The sequence below is a fragment of the Thermobia domestica genome, chromosome 10 (genome assembly GCF_964235325.1).
Source record: "Thermobia domestica chromosome 10, izTheDome1.hap1.1, whole genome shotgun sequence".
In the NCBI taxonomy this organism is placed as follows: Eukaryota; Metazoa; Arthropoda; class Insecta; order Zygentoma; family Lepismatidae; genus Thermobia; species Thermobia domestica.
In genome coordinates, this window is record NC_137463.1 from 43,413,904 (window position 1) to 43,435,087 (window position 21,184).

Genomic DNA, 21,184 nt, shown 5'->3' on the forward strand with positions numbered 1-21,184 from the left:
GTAAATACGTAATTAAATGGAGATTTTAAAATATTAGCTTATGTTGTCGAAAAAAAAAAACAATGATAGATCAAGTGACAAAATAAAGTAGTTTTTAAATGGAATTTGTAAAATAGTTATTGCCTTTTTATATAATTTCCTCTAATTTACCGCAAATTTATTTTAGTAATCAATTATCAGTTCTCTCTATAATCTTTATTTGTCCTAAAAATTCATTTGTAGTTTATGCCTGTTTTAAAATTTCATTTATCTATTTAAAAAAAGAACAGGATAAGGGGAAAATATTGCAATGGATATTATTTCAATTCATTCTAATATTTCAATGTTACAGATAAAAATGCGTATCAGTTCGAATATTCCTGGCTTATTAACTAGGAAGATGTGTACATAACACATAAGCCATTTATAAGTATATAGGCTCGTGCACATATACGGATTTTTGAAAAAAATATTTTACAGTACAACTAAAAAAACAGTACTATATTTTACAGTAAGTTGCATATCTAAAATATCAATTTAAAAAAGCGATATATTAGTATAATACAATACCAAAGAAATTTCTTAGAGTACTTTCGCGTTTTCCTTTGCTTTTAGACTTCCGTTGTACATAAAGAGCCTAACGTTTAGAAATATAGAGGCTTCTTAATTTAGGTAATTTAGAAGTTCACTTCAATTTTCTTTTAGTTCAAAGAACATATTTTTACGTACTTTTACTTCAAGGTATGGTATTTAGAACATTCACCTATCTTTAAAATATCTTTGACATTTCAAGCTAATAAATATGTGATTATATTACATGTTAAGCTTCAATTTTCCTGTAAAATATCTACAAAAAAAAAATTCAGTACGGTGTTTATGTGTGTAGTCATCTTATATTCTAGTAAATATAGAATATCGTGTCATATAGTAAGTGTCATATCTGGTATTCAGAACAGCACTTGTATATTTTAAGGCTAATAAAAAAAATCAATGTACTTTATTTCTCCGATATATTAATTTAAATGGAATATGACAAGGTACATAAGTGACAGTATCAATATATACTGATATTGGTAGTTTGTCTTATATTCCATTTAAATTAATACTTCGGAGCAATATAGCATATTGCTATCTTTATTAATCTTAAAATAACCTGTTCTATATTTGAAATAAACCAGTGTAATTGGTATTCCTATTATAAGTTGCCCTTGTACAGTATATATACTTTGTACAAGTTACTATTAGGTTAATTACAATTATATTCTTCAGCCAATTGTCAAATTGAAGCGTTGTGGTCATATTGTAAGCCTATGCCAGTTCAAGGTACGGTAGAAAAAAAATGATAAAAATAAATAGGATATTCTGCATACGTATATTTTGTAGCTTTCTCGGTTTAGTGATGGGAAATTATCTCGTTTTATTTGAATTGAACCTATCCATTTAAGAATACTGCTTACTAATTCCTATTTGTTATCGGAAACAAAATAATACAGGTAAATCGTAATAAGCAGGTAAGACAGTATCATATTCAATAGGCCTAAGGTGAGAAATATGCTATTCATGAATTGCCAGTTATTTATATAGTAATATTTCACAAAAGATTAAGCTGTATTTATATCTTGGTGAAGTGTAACGGAATTTATTTCGTTTAAAATTTAAAAAAAAGAAAGAAAAGAAACGAAAAACAAAATACTTAGTCAGGTGTTAATAAATTTTAAAATATTCTTATGCCTTAGTGGTCCCGTGTCTTATTATTTGTTATTTATTTATTTATTTATTTTGTGATCATGCGTAACGCCTTTGTCTAAAAAGTAGGCCTAATTTTCGGCAATCCAAACTGAAAATAATTTTGTCCTTATCTGTGAAACGGCAGCTATCGTCTATTACAAATAATTGTTTTCTCGCTGACAGAATTTTTTATGGAAAATGTAACGCATAACACCTAACCAAGGAATGTTCTCTCAACAGTTCTAATTAAAAAAGCTATAAGCTATATTTTTAAAAAGAAATTGTGAAATAAAATCCATACACTTCTTAACTTTTATTAAACGTGATAGACTCTATAAGTTATTTATTTTCTTCTGCTAAATAACAGTAATAATAAAACAAGTACTGTATATATTTTACTAGCAGTATAAACGAGATTCTCATAAATAATTACTGAAAGAGTGTTTCGTAACAGAAAGAAGATTATAAATTGGTTCCATTTGTAACGAACTTCTTTCTCAAATTCATTTATGAGAGCACAGCTATAGAGCTACAAGCAAAGGATGTCATACTCCTCCCATCCCACCCTTCAACAGAACATGCATTAAGTTCATTACGATAATTTCGAAATGAATTTACCAGTTTGAGAACAGTTTTCTTGAAGGACGACATGGAGTAGGCCTAAGCCTTTCTAAGTAATCGAAAACTGTATTCAAATTGGCTTATTAATACTTAAATTTTCAACTTGTTGAAAAGAAAATATTGTATGCTCAAACTTCATGCAAGCATATACATTAAGCTGTATTTATATCTTGGTGAAGTATAACGGAATTTATTCGTTTAAATTTTAAAAATAAAAGCAACGAAAATCAAAATTCTTAGCCAGATGTTAATTAGTTTTAAAATATTCGTATGCCTTAGTGGCCCCGTGTCTTATTATTTATTTATTTATTTATTTTGTGGTCATACGTACCGCCTTCGTCTAATTTTCGGCAATCCAAACTGAAAATAATTTTGTCCTTAATTGTGAAACGAGTAAACAAGATATTAACTAATTATAACTAACGCTAATGAACATGACTCACACATAGAATTAAAGTAAACTAACCACCAATTCAAGAAAAAAAATAACGTGATTAATGGAATAAAATAATAAAACCTCATCTCTGAAGTGTTTTTGATATCTTTTTTTCAAAGAAAGTAATGATTAACGAATATAGCTATATTTTTTCCTTAATAATTTTTCTAAGATTGTGCAATTGTAGTAAACATTTTTTTTTATATATTTTCGTATACTTTTGCATTATGCAGTACATTGTAAAAAGGGAGGGAATTCAAAAGGGATAAGAATAAATATACAATCTATAGAGAAAGCTAGGTTACAAAGAGAAGTAAAGGGGGAAACCTTTGTACTTATGGCATTTTGATCTTTCTCTTTCTCCTACTCATTCTAGGAGTCTTTTCATCACGGCAAAAGAGCACTTCCACGTGTGCAGTAGTTGAACAGAAGTTCACATATATTCTCCCCCACCTCTCCCCTCTTTCCAGTACACTCACCGGCCTATCCAAGCTTTCGTAAAGATCATATACTTCCGATCTTCTGCATCCATAGCAGGTAAAAATATTTTTTTTTTTCTTCAAAGAATCGAAGATCACAACATCTTAAAGGATCAAGTCACTGTTCATACGTCTTGGCGTTTGAACGCTGTATTCTTTTTGCAAGCGTTGTGTATTTGATTTTTTTTTAAACTAAACGTACAGTGTATCGTCAATATATCTTTTTTGGCAGCTTAAACTGGACCTTAACTCTGTGTAAGTGATTGTGTGAGTGCGAATGTATGACAGTGGAAGGAGAGGAGGGGTTCGTGTTTGTACACGTGTATATATATATGTGTGTATATATATATATACGTACATACATACGTATCTGGTATGAAAAATACGTGTAGCGAGTGAATATTGTTTACGTATCCACTATATAATGTGTACAGATGATAATATAAGAACGTAACCAAAAAAAAAGTGAATATTTACATCACCGGTATGTACAGTATGTAAGGATCTTAGGAACTTCTGTATAACTTCAGATGACTTCATTTTCCGCACACTCATTCTATCATTCAGCCAAACCCCTTCCGCCATATGTTATGCACGTAACAATCTCATTATACACTTGAAATATTTCGCACTTCTGACACTCGGCAACACAACCCGAACACACTATCAGAATCAAAAGTATAACGATACGAACTTCAAATATATCGTAATAAACTTCGGGAGCAACATACATAAGACTTGTTATGCGAAACAGTCAAATCGCGGAACTCTTGCGAAGTAGGTATCTTTGCGATGACCTAAATTTGCTCGTACTCTCTCGCTTGCTAAGCTTTTGCTATATAATCACCAAGACGGAAGGGTACTGCAACTGCCATCTGTTGAGCGAAATAGGTACTCTTAGAAGCTAACAACGAGGTGCGCTGGTCGATGTATGTATACCGTAAATGGGTTTCTAAACGCATTGGTTCCGAATCTTTTCAAACATACATTACAATCTTCTTATCTAACATACCAGCAAACTTAATGCTTACCCTTGCTGCCCTACCAAGATAGATGGCTTTGGTGTGTGTGGTCCTGGATTCAATTCAGATGGAGATGCACGAAATTAGTCCATGTGTTTCAGCCTACACAATGACCTCTTTGATACAATAACCCAGTGGTTTCCAACCGATTACCGAGCAGTCCAATACGGTGTGTTGCGAAATCTTAGAATTTAAAATTCAAGAAGTATTTAATAATTAGTTAAAAATCAATTGAATCGGTGAGTGGAGAAAGGACAACATTCCACAATACTTTCGGAAAACAAGAAAAAAAAACTGCTTACCGGAAATGCCATTGCTTAGGCCTACACAAAAATATTTTAATGGGACATTTGTGCCCTAAGTTAAGTCATTTCATTTCCAAAAATACCAAAAAAAGTAATGAGATTGGATATTCAGATATAGGACTGGTCTCCTTCATTTCTGGAATATTCTACTTTCTCCCTCTCACCGATTACATTTTGAAACAGATTGTAATAGTGAACGCCTCTAGTGGCAGCACTAATGCTCACTATTACATAGAAGTCTTCATAGGTTTCCTTAAGAAAATGTCCCTCTACTGACATAAAATTTTCCCTTTTCTTATCATCTATTTTTTTCTAGTTTGTTGAATGTCCAATTCCTATGACAGAAGTTATGTAGTAAGATTAATTGAAGTATTAACGAGACACACACACACACAATTATTGCTAGTGTATTAGCTTATTTCTGACGAACAAAGAAAAATTTAGGCTATCAGTCAGCGCGAGAATTTTACTGAATTTTCACGTTTTATTTTTTTAAAAATTCCGTTTTTCCCTTTTTGCTAAATTTACGTACGAAATTTCCCTAGAATAGGGAAATTTCTCTCAAACTACGAACGCTGCTACGCAGAGGCACACCCAAGGGCCCGCCGATTTCTTTGTAAATTTGGGGGGCACAATTGATGCAGAAGGTATATATATATATATGAAGATTTTAAGACAAATTGCACTCAAATTATGCCAAATATTGTATATTCATAAATACAATAGGGAGACCGACATGAGCTTTGGGGGGGCCCGCCCCTCCCAGGATCGGCGCGCTTGGGCACACAAACGGGGGTCCACCAAGTCCGGACATTCCTCCCAAAAACTTCATAAACACAACATAGATTTGTACACTTTCTCTGTAAAACTACCTGTATACTTGTTTAACAGGGAAATGATTGTACAATCTATCAGTTTTTTTTTTTTTTTGCTGAAAATATAGGTGGAAGTATTTTACAATAATTTATCCTTTTTCGACTGCAGAATAATACCCGTTTTCTATACTATATAGACGTAAAGACTTAAAGTATTGGACGACCCTCAAAGTTTCGACCCCTGGGTTTCGACCAGAGTTTACGTATTTTTAAAAATGTGCATCACAAGCAATATGCTGAAACTTGAAGGAACGTGTATTAGAGAAATGATTACACTACAAAAAATAAATCAGTGTTTGGAGATTAGACCTATTAGAAATTACTTTTGGTTTTGTTTAATGTCTTAAAATGTCCTGAAGCGTTCTATTAGTGGACAAAGGTATCCAAAAAGAATCCTAACAGTGGTTAATAGGAACTGCTCTAAGAGTGTTCAAAAAGTACCTGAACTACTGATTTGACCAATAAGTATACGGATAGAAACGGCTTGTAAATATACTGTATAAGTGGTAATGTGTAAAGTGTCCTAACACTGTTTAAAAGTAGTTTCTGTATACTTATTGGACACGTCAGAAGTACAGGTACGTTTTGAACACTGTTAGAGCATTTGCTATTAACCACTGTTAGGATACATTCTAAACATTTTTTGCCTACTAATAGAACACTTTGGAACATTTTTAGACATATTAAACTAACCAATAGTCATTACTAATAATGTTCAAACACTAATTTAATTTTTGCAATGTAATCATATCTCCAATAAACGTTCCTTGCGATTTCAGCATATTGTAACTTCATACATTAACTTCATTCACTTAAGTTTTGAGTCAAAGTAAATGGCAACGTTGCATTGTCATTTGACATGGAAGTATAAAGAGTGTATAGCCCAAACTGCATATCCGATTTAAAAAATTCCTTCACTTTAGATTGAATGCATCATATTTGGAGACGATCTCCCCGTATTACATTTTGTTGTAACTCTGATAATAATAACAGAGTTACCTTATGTCAGGGGACTTTTGAGACACCTAGAATTTTCTGATTTATCTAGAGGAGGCTTCAGTAGGGAACAGATTTTCATGATTCCTCCAATCTTCTTCTGATTCGAAACTGAGGTATTACAGGAATCAAGAGTCTGAGATTTCGAGATTAGCTTGCATGAAAATGTTATAAGAGAAATATCAATATGCTTGTGTAAGTTTAGTTTTTAAGTGTCACCTAAAACAAGCGTTTTCGTTTGGCTGAATGATTACTCGGAAATAGTCTTAAAACTTGCCTTCCTAGAATTTACTTAACTAGACAAATACAGAGTGATATTTTTAAAACTCACGGATTTCATTTGGGTCTAGAATTTCTAAGTGAGGTTCGATTTTCATGGGACTATGTTTACTGGTTTAAGTTCATCCGGGGTAATATCGGCCATGCCTCAAGAAAAACAGCAAATATTCGCCAGTGTACCTTGCAATTGGAATGATGTTTTGGATTTTTGAAGCGAAATTGCAGAATACAAATTAAGTGTTAGTGAGAATACAAGTTAAGTGTTAGCAGTAACACCCAAAAGTCTCATGTTGAACAGCTACAGCCGATTTCTTGCGACAAACAACGGAGAGACTTCTTGGGCTACCTAAGGAGTCGATAAATGGCATTTTCCACAAGAGCTGCCTACAGGATCCGATGCTTCCCTGTCTCACTCAAAAGTGATTCCAATTTATTCACTAGGGACCATGGCAGGAGGCAAATTTGTTTCTAAATGACCTTCTCGTAGCAACAACAGATTCCATTTACCAAAAGCTTTTAACGATAAACTCATGTTGCTCCAAAGAGTACACTATTCTCACTGTGTCCTGATTATACTCACACAGTAGCATAGAATTGTACAGCGCAATTCCCAATACAACAGCCCAGTTTTCTATTTCTTATTCTTATTGACCTTGGCGAGGTTTCCATGTACGAATAAAACTCAAATTTTCATACTGCACCGTACTTGATTCCAATTGTAAGGTATATTGGCGAATATTTGCTGTTTTTTCCTGAGACGTGGCTGATATTACCCCGGATGAATTTAACCAATAAACATGGTCTCATAAATCTTCCATCCTTCCTTGATCATTTGCCACAAAACACATGAAAATCATACCTCTGTTAGAAATTCTAGACCCAAATGAAAAATCACCCTGTATAAGTAATAATATTTTGAGAAATTATTGAAAGTTTATGTTACTTTCTCAATGTAGTTGAAAATAAACGAAATATAATTTGCTTGGTGATCGAGAGTAGGGATGAGTAAAAATGGCACACACATGCAAACGAAAAGTTTCTGAGCCCTAGCAATTACTTATGATCTACATGAACATTTGTCCCATAAAACCCTCCCCACTGACTAGAGCATGTCGTTGGTACACGAGGTCCTGGGTTTGATTCGATGTGGGAGAGCACATTGAATATAAGATGTTTGATAACTGTAAGTCAATATCTAATAAAGCCTTGGTGCTGAAAAGAGACGCTACACTTCAATAAGTAAACATGCCTCCATAATAACAAGTCTAAAATTACAGCTGAACTTACTGTTAATTAACTGGCAATTGGGAATGCCAGTATGTCACTGTAAATTTTCATAACATTTCCAAGAAATATTACATCATACCTTGTAAATATTTTGAAATTAACGGCGAAAATATGGAGTTTCAAATTACTAGATATTTCATCATAGAATTCGCCTAAATATTTGAGAGTATAAAGGTAAATTATAATTTTGCGCTATCAGTCTCCTCTTCCCTTAATTTGTCAGTTCTTTGTCACGGTCCTGTTCAGGAGATGTCTTCAAATAGTGAGATTACGTTGAATAGAATTGTCTACGAGAGAGAATTAAAGCTGTCTCAGCTCCAAGAGCTACCGTGATAGTAACGTCTCGTCTCACAAAGGAGTCGCGAAACTAAGTCTATCTCGTCTCAAAAAGTATCTAGTTTCGTCTCGTAGACAAATATAATAGTGAATGTAAAAAGGATTGATCGAACATTGAAATAAACTGGTTAGAAGTGGTGTATTTACGATTTTGTTTCGGGGGGCTTTGCTAACTTTATTCCTGCAAATGTAAAAAATCCTCCAAGATATTTCATTTACTTTAATATAGTAAACAAAATTTTGGAGGGGGGCTTCCGGAAGCCTCCCCCTTAAATACGCTACTGCTTGTTATATAAAAAAAATACACCAATATGATCATACCATACCACCATCTTACTATACATCATACCATACCATCTGCGTATTTGATCCCGAAATTAATGTTTTAAATCCCAGAATGAAGTTATTACGTTCTCTATAGTTCTCAGTTCTTTTCATTTACTTTTATTGGATCAAAACATCCAAAATATTGCAGGCAAAAATTTTCTTTAAGACCTTAACTCTGGAGAACTACAGTGTAGCCAAACCCAAACTATCACTTAACTCAGTATGATGTGCTTATTCCTTAAAAATACGAAAACTTAATTTAGGGGCAGTTCAAAAATGTTGTGCTCCCTGATCCAAAAACTCCAAAATATTTCAATAAAAATTTTCTTGTAAGCCTTATGTCTGGAGAACTACATATAGTGTAGCCAAACCCAAACTATCACTTGCCTCAGTATGATGTGTTTATTCCGTAAAAAAAAATAAAATAAAAATAAATAAATAAATAAATAAATAAAATAAATAAATAAATAAATAAAACAACCAAAACTCGATTTAGGGGTGGTTCAAAAATTTTGTAGTCCTTGATACAAAAACTAATTATTAGTAAAGATCGCAATTTTTTGATGCATTTTATTGGATCATTGCTAAAATTCTTGGCCAAGATCGCAAGCTTTTGATCCATTTTTTTTTCTGATTATTCCTAAAATTCTTGTTTTATTTAATGCAATAAACCTGTTTCATTACTTATTTTAGAGACAGGATTTCTAATTTATTTAATGCACTAGGAAATTCATAATAGAGACAGGGTTTTTAGGCACTAACAATATCTAAAGTAGAAAAAAGGCAAACAACCATTTATAATTCAAGACGTAGATCGTAAATTAGGCATTAAAATCTACGTCAAAATAAATGAAGATAAATATTGTGACATATTAAAACTAAGCTTAAGTCATAGACCTAAATAGATACTGTTGCACACGAGACGAGAGATATGTGTTTTTTTTTAATTTGAGCCGAGACGAGACATTTTACGAGTGTTGTGGGGAACACTATCTCATCCAAGTCTTAGATCTCAAGCACTGTTTCATTGTTATGTGGTTCCTATATATATATATATATATATATATATATATATATAAACAATAAATCAATAATGTGATTACGAACACAGTGAAGAGCATTCATCAATCTTTAAAGATATGCAAGTCATTCTACAATATATTCTATTAATAAATTTGGTTTAATTGTTGTTATTTCATACCGTCCATGGACGTCTCGTGATCCGAGAGAACTCTGATAACTTCTACGTTAATTAAAAAAAAATCAGGACATAAACTCTGTACATACGGTAGATTTACAAAATGATACGAGAAAGTTTCCGTGACGACATTTCCACAACATTTATGAGACGAGACAAGAATTTTTTTTTTTTTTTTTTGTCTCCTCTCCCCTGCGTAACACTAGTGTTCCGGTAATTTAAAAACTTATCTGATGGTTGCTTACAGAGAATGCACAAGATGCAAGAGAATGCCTACAATATATTTTAAGAAAGAAGAACGTATTACGTATTTGTAGCATTTTATTCAGTAGTAGTACGAAGTTTTCCAACACTTTACTCACAACCATACAAAGGAAGAAATTATAGATCACTTATTTAACCTAATATATTTCAGGTAATCCTTACATAGAATCATTAAATTCAACGAGGCACACGATCATCACACAATATTTTTTTTATATATATATATAAAAAACAAAACAATGTTTCTATTTTCACCATCAGGACATACGAGTATTTAAAATACTCACGAATATGTGAAGTGTGAACATTTATGTTGGGATTATTTCTTTACGTAGGTTCTTGTTTCTTTCTATAAACTCGTAAACTTTCTTAAAATGTTCCCAGTAATCTCTATCGTGCTTCTACAGCAATGCTACTACAAAATCACTACTTCACAAATCTTCTCAAGTTGCTTTATTCTCAATCAAAACCTATCTGATTATCTTCTTTACAACTCATTATCATCATACACTCTTCTACTCATATTTATCATCCATTTAAACTCTTAACACAAATATCTCCAACGGCCTCTTAGCTATGTCTTCCAAATATCTTCATTAAACTCTTCCATGAATCTAATCTCTATAATCTCTACATAATCTCTATATTTGCACATACTCATAACTATCTTTCTTAGCAACGGCTAGTGTCACATTTTAAAACCCTTTTTACCTACCTACTCTTATATTCCAACAATTTACTTGGTACATTTGAGTCTGAAAAGTAAACTTTATATGTATATATCACCTTTCATTAAACCTTACGTACATTATGTGTATACTATTCAGGCATGTAGCTAAGGGGAAGGGGCGGGGGGTGAGAAATGAGAAAAAGAAGGATCAGCGTTAAAAATAAAAAAATAAAAAAAAAACTATAGGAAGCTTATGGTTCCTCTTTCTTATGAGGAGATTTGTATTACTTGCAATACATGGTGACGAGGTGAGCGGGATATCCTGGAAGAGTCAGGGAATTTCAAATTTGTAGAAAAGTTACAGAATTCTCAGAGCTACAAGTCAAGGAGATTTTAAACTCCCAAAATCATAGTGCCGTTGTGTAACAGGTGGACATTTTTTATCATAATTTTTCGTCATTGCATCCTTGCAGTATTAAACATGTTATTTCAAAAATAATTTTCTACTGCTCCTTTAACCTGTTCTAACAAACCAATATATGTTGATAGTAAAATAGTTTAGATTGATCGAGCTCGTGGGCCTTCAGAATTTAATGTCACGGCCCCCTCCCACTACGAAATCCTGGTTTAACGAACCAATATACTGTATGTTCCAGTAAAATAGTATAGAATGAACGAGATCCTAGTGTGATGACAATATTTCATGTCACGAACCCCCCCCTTCACGAAATCCTGGCTACGTGCCTGATACTATTATTATATTGTTCATATAAAAGAGTAGAAGTGACTCAACTATTATCGGTAAAAACTTGAAATTTAGTCAGGATACTTCTTTTGAGAGCATAGTGGCTCAGTTGTAGAGCGCTTATTTCTGGTGCATGAGGTCCCTGGTTCGAACCCCATCCAAGTAAGTTTGTGATGGACAAGATCGTGCTAGTGGGTTTTCTCGGGTACTCCCGTTTCCTCCCACTTTCTCATTCCACCAATTCTTCCATCATCATTCACTTGCTTTAATCATCGTCTTCCTTAGCCTAAAAGACATAATCGTGGGACGTTAAACTCAAAGCTCTCTTTTCAAATGATACTTCTTTTGTCATGAACACAAGAGATAAGAAGGACTTTTTGAAACACATATACTAAGAGAATAAAAGGACGTTTTCATAATTACTATTATTTTGTCAAGAATTGAGTATTTCACATATCACTGAAATTAGAAAAATGAAGCTCGACATATAATGTGTTTATTTAAAATAAGAGAATACATATTTCAATGGTTTCGAAAATTCTACTTCTATAAAAGGGGAAAGAGGTAACATTTCTATAACACTCAAATTTCTTATTCATTATTCAGGAAATACGAATATGTAGATTCAGTTAAGTTAGAGCTGTGAAATTCGGTAGATAGACTTTAATTTTAAGTATATATATATATATATATATATATATATATATATATATATATATATATATATATATATATATATATATATAGAGAGAGAGAGAGAGAGAGAGAGAGAGAGAGAGAGAGAGAGAGAGAGAGAGAGAGAGGTAATGGGGGAAATTTCTACAATACTCAAATTTATCTTTTTATCCTTAGAAAGTGGGGAGAAGTGATAGAAAATATTCGATATATAAGGGAATATGCGTATGCGATTTATCGTTTTCGAAAATTTTCCTAATACATACATTTACAGTATTTTCTTTTATTCAGAGAGTGCACAGTGTGGGAATTTGTTTAAGTTGGAGTGAAATTCGTACACAATATCTTCATTAGAAATGACTGATTTTATCAGAAATGGCGTGGGTCAATGAAAACTTGACCCATGGCCCGCTACCCACCGTGACCTGCTCTGACTTATCACCCGCCATGACCCACTCTGACCCACCACCCACCAACACCCATCATTATCACCTTTGACCCATGATTCATGCCCTGCTCTCCACTGACTAAAGAGCTACACTTGTAATAAAACAAGGCTGTGAAATTATCACTAATCGGAGTTTGAATTCTTACGGGCAATCATTCAAGCTCCGTCAGAGTGGGTTATGGTGGGTCATGATGGGTCGGTGGGTCAGAGTGGATTACAGTGGGTGGTGAGTCGGAAGGGAAACACATCATGTTGACCCACGATCCACTCACAATTCTTGACCCACTTGGCCCACGACCCATCCATCCCTGGAACATGTGTTTCAGTGTTTTTAAAAACTTCGCTGCTGATGGAGGAAACTTCTAAAATATGCAAATACCCAGTTTTATATTTATTACGCCTCTTTTTCTCGTGGGATAAGGGGCACTGCTGTTAGTTTCACTAATAAAAACTTACTATTAACAATTGGCGCTGTTAATATCTACTATACTTTACGGAATACAGTAATACGTTGGTATACAAGGCCTGCATTTCACAATTCTGGTGCAAGAGTTTTTGGTTCGATTCCAGATCATTCAAGACTACAGTGGACAACGTGTTTTTTAGTCCATTCGTTTCCCCCTAAATTCTCATTTCACCAATTCTTTCAAGTATCAAGGCGCACAGCAGTACATGAGCCAAGTTCTTTGGCTGGTGCACGCAGTCTGTATATTACATGAAGCAACTCAGACGTTTTTCGAACATCCATAACTTCGTTTTTCATTACGATAGTGCAACGAAAATTGGCTCCATAACTGACCTTTACCAGGTCATGTTCTTTATAAAATTTCAATGTTTTATCTAGAACCGTTTACAAGATACAGGGTCATAAAATACTTTTAAAAAAACTTAAATTTTGGCATACATACACCATCAAAAATATGGGATAGTTCCTGTACACATACAAACCTGAAATTGGGCACAATTGCAAAGTTTGTGATACAAGTAAAGAGGAAAATCTGAAAACTGAAAGTTTCCCCCTCTAAGGGAAAAATTAGAGGGCAGAGCCAAAATTAAATCACTGGACTCAAAACTTACAGGGTACTTCTTGTAGACATGGAAACTTGAAATTTGGCACAAATGCGAGTTTTGTAATGTACTCCTACACATAATTAAAGGAAAAAGTCCGAAAGCTGGGGATTCCCCTTTCAAGGAGGAATTACACGGGGGTAAGGATAAAATTACATATAGCTTAGCTGCGTTTCTTGATTCAAAACCTACAGAGTACTTCCTGTAGATATGGAAACTTGAAATTTGGCACAAGTGTAGGATTTTTGATACAAGTAAAGGGATGGCGTGGAAGAGCCGGGTTCGATTCCCGGTGGGAACTCATGTGGTTCGGATTCTACGTTAATCAGTAGGTCCCGTCTCATATAGCCTCGCTGCTGAAAGGGACGTTAAACTAAACTCAACAATAAGTAAAGGGAAAAATTCGAAAACTTAAAAGTTGCAAATTCCCCCCTCCAAGGAGGCAAATTATGGCGATAGTGAAATATTTTCTTTATTATATATTTACATTGCTTTATTCAAAATTTATGGGATACTTCCAGTAGACATGGAAACTTGAAATTTGGGTTGGACATTAATAAAATAATAATAATAATAATAATAATAATAATAATAATAATAATAATAATAATAATAATAATAATAATAATAATAATAATAATAATAATAATAATAATAATAATAAAGAAAATCTGAAAACTGAATATTTACTCCTTCAAGGAGGATAATTAGAAGCCAAGGCACAAATTTATTTGGTTACGTCACTTGATTCTAAACCTATAGGCTACTTGAAATTTGGCATAAACGTAGAATTTGTAAAAGAAATAAAAGGAAAAAATCGAAAACTTGAAATTTCTATCTTCAACGAAGAAATTCAGGGGGTAAGAGCGAAGTTACATATAGTTCCGTTACTTGATTCAAAACCTATGTAGTACTTCCTGTAGACATGGGAACTTGAAATTAGTTACACGTGTAGGATTTGTAATACAAGTAAAAGAAAAAATCCAAAACTGAAAATTCCCCCTCCAAGGAGGCAAATTATGAGGCAAGGGAAAAATTACATATACTTATCAATTGATTCAAAAGCTATAGGATACTTTTTTTTATAAAAAAAGTGGGCATAAGTGTAGGATTTAGGATTTGTGGCATAAATAAAGAAGAAAATCCGAAAACTGGAATTTTTTTCCTCCAAGAAGTAAAATTAGAGTACAAGGGCAAAATTACATATTTATCACGCCACTTATGTCATGCTTTTTAAAAGGAAGTGGTATCACACCAGAAACATAAATGTGAGTAGAATAAAATTGTCGTACATTTATCACTTTATTGGGTCAGAAAGAAGAATAGAGATCTTGAAGCGATGCCAAGTTCTACTGAAATTTGAACATGAAATTTCCAACTTTAGTAGAACTTTCCATGCAAAAACCTCTCGAGGTGATACTGTCATAGAACTTATTTTCAGCACTAAGGTTACAAATTTATTTATCCGACTCTTGGTTTGCATAGAACTTGGAATCGTTTCAGAATGCTTTACAAAGAAGCTTTCAATTTCGTCAAAGATAATATAAGGAATGGATTGAAATATGGTCAATTTCAAATTGAGTTTGTAAGCACCCACGCGGGAAAACTACCGGGTCCAGAATGACCCTGCCCCCCCCAAAAAACTCAAGGTAACTCGACATAGACGACCTACATTTCCACACTTTCTTAATAAAACTATGCTTATTTAGCAGAGAAATGCTTGAACATTTGATCTTACACCCTACATCCACACATTTTTTCTTTTCTTTTTTTCTTAGAATATAAGTGCCCAATGGCGTATTTAGGGGGGTGGCTTCCGGGCTTAAGCCCCCCCGAAAGTAAATGAAATATCTTGCAGAATTTTCACATTTCCAGGCAAATCCCCCCGGAAAGTTAGCAAAGCCCCTCCCGAAACAAAATCGTAAATACGCCACTGTAAGTGCCAGTACTTAATAATTACTTATTGCCTTTTCTCATGAAGAATAACTAGGCCCTAACAGTTCCACTATTCAGTACTAATATATTTTCTTCTATACACAGTGTTTCGTTGTATTGGATCTTCCCAAGCATTGGACCACTTCCAACGAAGTTTTTGGTTATGCTCCTGCAGTTGTTTTAAGGCTGAATCTGGGACAGTCTGGAGCCCTAGTCTCGAGAAATCTAAAATGATTAAAGAATTAAGTTCCAAAGTTGGTCGTCCGTTCCTAGCAAAATTTTGAAAATTTACCGGGAATAAATGGATAATTTCCTCGTTTGTGTGCTTGCTAATATATAAGGAGAGCGGAAATTGTGCTTATTTTTTTTTCTATAAGCAGTTTATAAACATGGAACTTTTTTGGCAAGTGGAAGGAACTACTTTGCGCAATATTACCATAGACCCCTATGGTGGATTGTGAGAGATTAACAAGCATTTGTATTCTGAAGCATGGCTACAGGTGTATAGAGACACTCCTGTTGGTATCCTTACACAGAGACGAGAAATTACATTCTAATAATTTCAACAAGAGGAGTCAAAGCTTCCCTAACCCTAAGCTAACCCGACTCTACCCTACCTTACTTATCCCTACCTTACTCTACTCTACCTTAGCCTACTCCATTATATCCTTTTAAAGCGGTCATATATATATCGACGATTTTTAAATTTTCGTAGCTGTTACACGCTTTTTGATAAAAACGAGGCGGACGACCAACTTTGGAATAAATGCCTGATTAAATCGTCTGACATTCTGAATTCAATTTCAATCTGGAATACTAGAAATGCAGTACTTACTTATTAGATCAATTTGTGATGTCTATTACATCTTGCTTGATATTAAGGAATGATAACAAACCGGTACAGTTGTTGCACTCTTTTATTTTTTATTGTGCCTTCTTGTATAAGAAATACACTATAAGAACGGTAAATGCTAAAGCTCATGTGCATAACAACTGCCGAAGAAAATAATAAAGTTAAAATAAACAGACACAATCACCAAATTGTTTGAAATTCACAGAGCACAATTCACTGTTATAGACATCCGCACTATAGCTCTAACCACCCCCAACACTAACTACTGTGCCACCACTCTATTGATTGTGGGTGGCTAACAGCAGGGGAAAAGAGACCTAAAAGAGCAAAGCAACCCCTGTCTATTGTGCGCAGAAGAAGAGCACGCATTGTTCGGAGGTGGAGTTAGAAAATCAACCCCGTAAGACTATTGGCGTTGTTATTTTTCACTTTCGGCGTTCATCCCCAAATCCCACCCTTTTATTTGCCCTCACCACGTGATCTGGGAGAGGTTTTTTGAAGGTCACGAGGAAGAAGACGCTATTCGCCCAGGCTTTCAGGTCACCCTAACCAAGTGTCACTTTCACGGGAGGGAGCGTAACACCACTCAGATTACTTCTAACACGGTACAATCACGAAGCAATCCGTGTTTCGTTTTACAGGATTTTTCTCGTTTTTGATTCTTCGTTCCTGAATGCCTAATAATTTATTTAGTTATTTGTATCCTACAGTGGCGGCATGTTGGCCATTTTACACTAAAGCATATAACAATCGTAAAAGGTAAGATATACAAAAATATAACGGAATATCAACATAATTATATAATCATAACAATATTTATAACTTAATTTTACATATTGTGCATTAGGGGCGAACTCACGGGGGTCCACCGGGGCCGGACCCCCCCCAAAAAAAATCAACTCAATATACATTTGTACACTTTACCAATAAAACTCCTATAGGCTAATTGTTTAGCATAGAAGTAGATGATGCAGCATGAAAATTTGATCTTACACTTCATCTGTACTCTTTTTTCTTATAAAAACAATCTAGTTCTTTCATTTTTTCCCGAAATTACAGGTGGAAGTATTTTACAATTACTTATCGTCTTTTCGGGTGCACAATAATACCCGTTCAATACTACATAGACGCAGTGGCTTGTGGTATTGGATCCCCCTCCCCAAAGTTTGAAGTCCTCAACAAAAATTTACGGGTGCGCGCCTGATGTGGATCAGGAGTAAAGATAAATGTGATACAGTGGCGGCTCTAGAGTTCTAGAGCAGGGAAATCACATAGACTATGGTGGTGAAACTGGCTTTGCACCCCTCGTCGCAAAATCATCCCGACTTAAGGGCCTTCTGTGATGTTTTACTTTTAAGAGTCTTCATCCCGGAGAAATTAAAATACCGCTAATTTTACAGAAATTATGTGATATCTTCAAATAGATAAAAGATAATTGAAATATGGAACAAGAGCGCCCTAGACAATATTATTTTGCGTGAGGTACCGTTATCACATGTCACCTAGTGGCTTTCCGTTTTCAGCTGTTTAGAAACGCGAAAATAAATGCCGATTTTCAAAATGGCTCAAAATCGAAAGCAGATAAGTGAGTCGTGATAACGGTTTCTTATGTAAAATAATATTGTCTAGGACGCTCTTGTTCCACATTTCGATTATCTTTTATCTATTTGAAGATATCACATAATTATTGTAAAATTAGCGGTATTTTAATTTCGCCGGGATGAAGACTCTTAAGGCATTCTTTGAATTCTAATGTTAAATACAAATATTACAGGAAAAAAGTTGCCAAGTATGATCATATGTCCAATATAGGCCTATATGTCTTACATACTGAATCATTTAACTTACTTTACTCAGAACCAAGAAGTGAAAAATAGTTTATGTTGCTAACATTAGTCAAAATATTTTTTTCAATTGAGATTTCTCAATCAATTCTGTAAATGAAATGGAACCTCTAGTTTTATGTCCCATGCTATTATCCTTTAGGCTAAAAGTAACGGATGAATTAATGGAAGTCAAGTATGAAATAATTGGTAGACTGAGAATGTGGGAGGAACCGGAAGAATCCCAACAAAACCTACGGACACGATGTTGCTCACCACTAACTCGATGGGAGGAGATCAAACCAGAGACCCCTGAAAATAGAGACGAGAGCTTTATCACTGAACCACTATGCTCACTGTGCAGAGCTACTTATTTTGTCACCCTGGGCCTTATACAGAGTCATTCTGACGCGTGATTAGTGCCATACTAATGAGTTAGACTAACATATGTTACCTGCAGTAGCCCTAGCCAGGCCTTTAGTATGACGCTAATCATACGTCAAAACGACTCTGCATAAGGCGGCGTATGTCTTGCGCGATGGCGTTTAATAGGTTGCTACATGCTACTTGTCCCTTAACAGCCAGTGAGAGACTGCTTTTCTGCAGCGATCAACATTTCTTATTGCATTCGACCCATTGTCACTTCAATGTCTCTATTTTCACCATAATATCCGTCAATATATTTATAAACAGAGCATAGTTGAAAAATCATTGGTGACCTTTGCTGAAAATAGTTGTGCATCTCTCACTGAGTATTTAACCCTTTAACTAACACAGTTTTCTGGAAATGTTTACTCTCAGCTGGCAGACGTAGTCCTACGTTGTAGCCACAAGAACCGTAGATCTATGAAACAATGATATATGTTTCACACAAACAACAATAAACAAACAAACAAACAAACAAAACGTTACAAAGACGTTCCCGCCTCACTAAGACGTTTGCTACTGTTTTGAAATGCAGTTTCTGTTTCTCTTATTACAGCAGCAGCGATGTTCTTACGAGCAACAATGTGCCATTTGATATTCCAAAACCCAATGTCGTTTGCACATTATGGGTATTCATAGCAATCTATTGATTTGGTTCTGAAGTATTCAAGAGAAACCTTTGTAATTGCCACTGAACATTAGTGACTTTTTAGTCATGACGTAGTGCTATGTCGTAGCCATTTCTACTAGACATATGTCTTGACGCAGTACTACGTCATAACCAGTTAAAGGGTCAATGAAATGGACATATCTCGATTATGCTGTTATATGACAGAGTTAATATTGAATGTAACTGTAAGATCTGATTTTTAGGGAGTTTGATTTACCGAAACTCTTTTATATATTAACCTTGTCTGTCCGTATGTTCCTCCTTCACTTCGTCCGAGAGACAAGGAGATAAGAACTATTTGATGGATCAACATCAATTTTAGCCAGGCTAGAGAGGGGCAAAAGTTGGTGTCCCTCCGTTACACAATAGTCAGTGCTAAAGAGCTTATATATCATATTGCTTCTTCATAAAGTAGTGTAACTAAATTGCAAAGTGAACAGTGACAATCTAGTTCTAACGCCTAATTTCCAAGTGCTCACCCTGACTACACGTAATATAGGTCTACTTTATGTTGCGGAACCTAGACTCGCAATAGAGCCTAATTCTACTGAATTCAACAAACTTTCACCTACCATAGCAGGGGAGGCTTTACAGTGTAGTCACAAGGTCACCTACCTTCCAATTAATACGAAGAAAAAGAACTAAGAAAAATATAGGGCTATGGACATTTATTCCTGTAGACGAATGAAAAACAAACCAAATATATTTTGTTAATGGACATGATATTCAAGCCGGAAGTGGTAGAAATCAACAACTTCCGGTTTTAATGTTGATCGCTAATAGATAGCAAGAAGCAATTTACTGCAATCAATTGAACGTCCCAAGCATACGTTTCATCTCCACTCTATAATTTCTCTACTACTATACCTAATACCACTTCTGGTTTTAATAGTAAATTGAGAATATATCACAGTACAAAACAAACTCCTTCACGTAGTGTACACGTGATAGTTCTAATTGATATTTCAATAATAACCTAGTCCTTATTTTATGCATATGCACATGTAATATTTGATAGTGATTCGTTGTTATTTTACTTAATTTTTTACAGTATAGGAGATGTATTACCTCACAATTTAAAGTAACTCGATTGGCTTATGGCCTCGGACTTTTTGGTACATGCTGCAGAAGAAATGCTATAAATAAATTATTCACTCCAAGTCTTAGGTCAACAATTTATATTCTCCATTTCGCTCAGTTTAACGCCGCCACTGGTTAAGTCTTCATCGCAACACCATTTGAAACTACTTGAATTAAGAAGTAGCGAAACCACAGATAAGAGCCGTGGGTCCGATGATCAAGGTAAATGTTAACAAGATGTCCTGCTGATGTAACAGAACTTTTCCCAGCCCAGGATAACATTAAACCCATCATAAAAGTTATGTTAATGGAAGGTGGAAATAGTTATAGTAGTTATCCTAAAGGTTAAAAATAAATAAATAAAAGCTATGGATATTTCTTGCTACTGCTACAGCAGTTTACGTTTTCGTGAGATTTGGTCTTACGATTAGCCTTATTCTTAAGATTAGGCTTACGATTAGTCTCTTTTTAGTTTTGGTGTCCATGGAAATATTAGAGATTGTTGTAATACATGGTATCTACAGTTCCTTTCTTTTAGTATATTTATCTTATTATAACAATACAATATTAAATCTCCTACATCATACTTCTAGTATAAAAGTATCAATACATTTTCAACAATGGATGTTCTTTCATTTCGATTGCTTAGTAAGGTACAG

General features: G+C 34.3%; 1 long non-coding RNA gene across 6 annotated transcripts in view; it reads left to right on the forward strand.

The window, feature by feature from the left end:
- Positions 1-3,229: 3,229 nt before the first annotated feature.
- Positions 3,230-21,184, forward strand: part of LOC145662469 (uncharacterized) — a 70,834-nt gene continuing 52,879 nt past the window's right edge. For 2 of the 6 annotated variants that reach the window (XR_014127052.1, XR_014127056.1), the window contains exons 1-2: positions 3,361-3,498; positions 20,497-20,747. This is a non-coding gene — a long non-coding RNA (uncharacterized LOC145662469). Of the gene's footprint in view, positions 3,302-3,360; positions 3,499-20,496; positions 20,748-21,184 lie in introns of those variants that run through there. The other 4 variants (XR_014127055.1, XR_014127053.1, XR_014127057.1 and 1 more) reach the window with 4 other exon arrangements.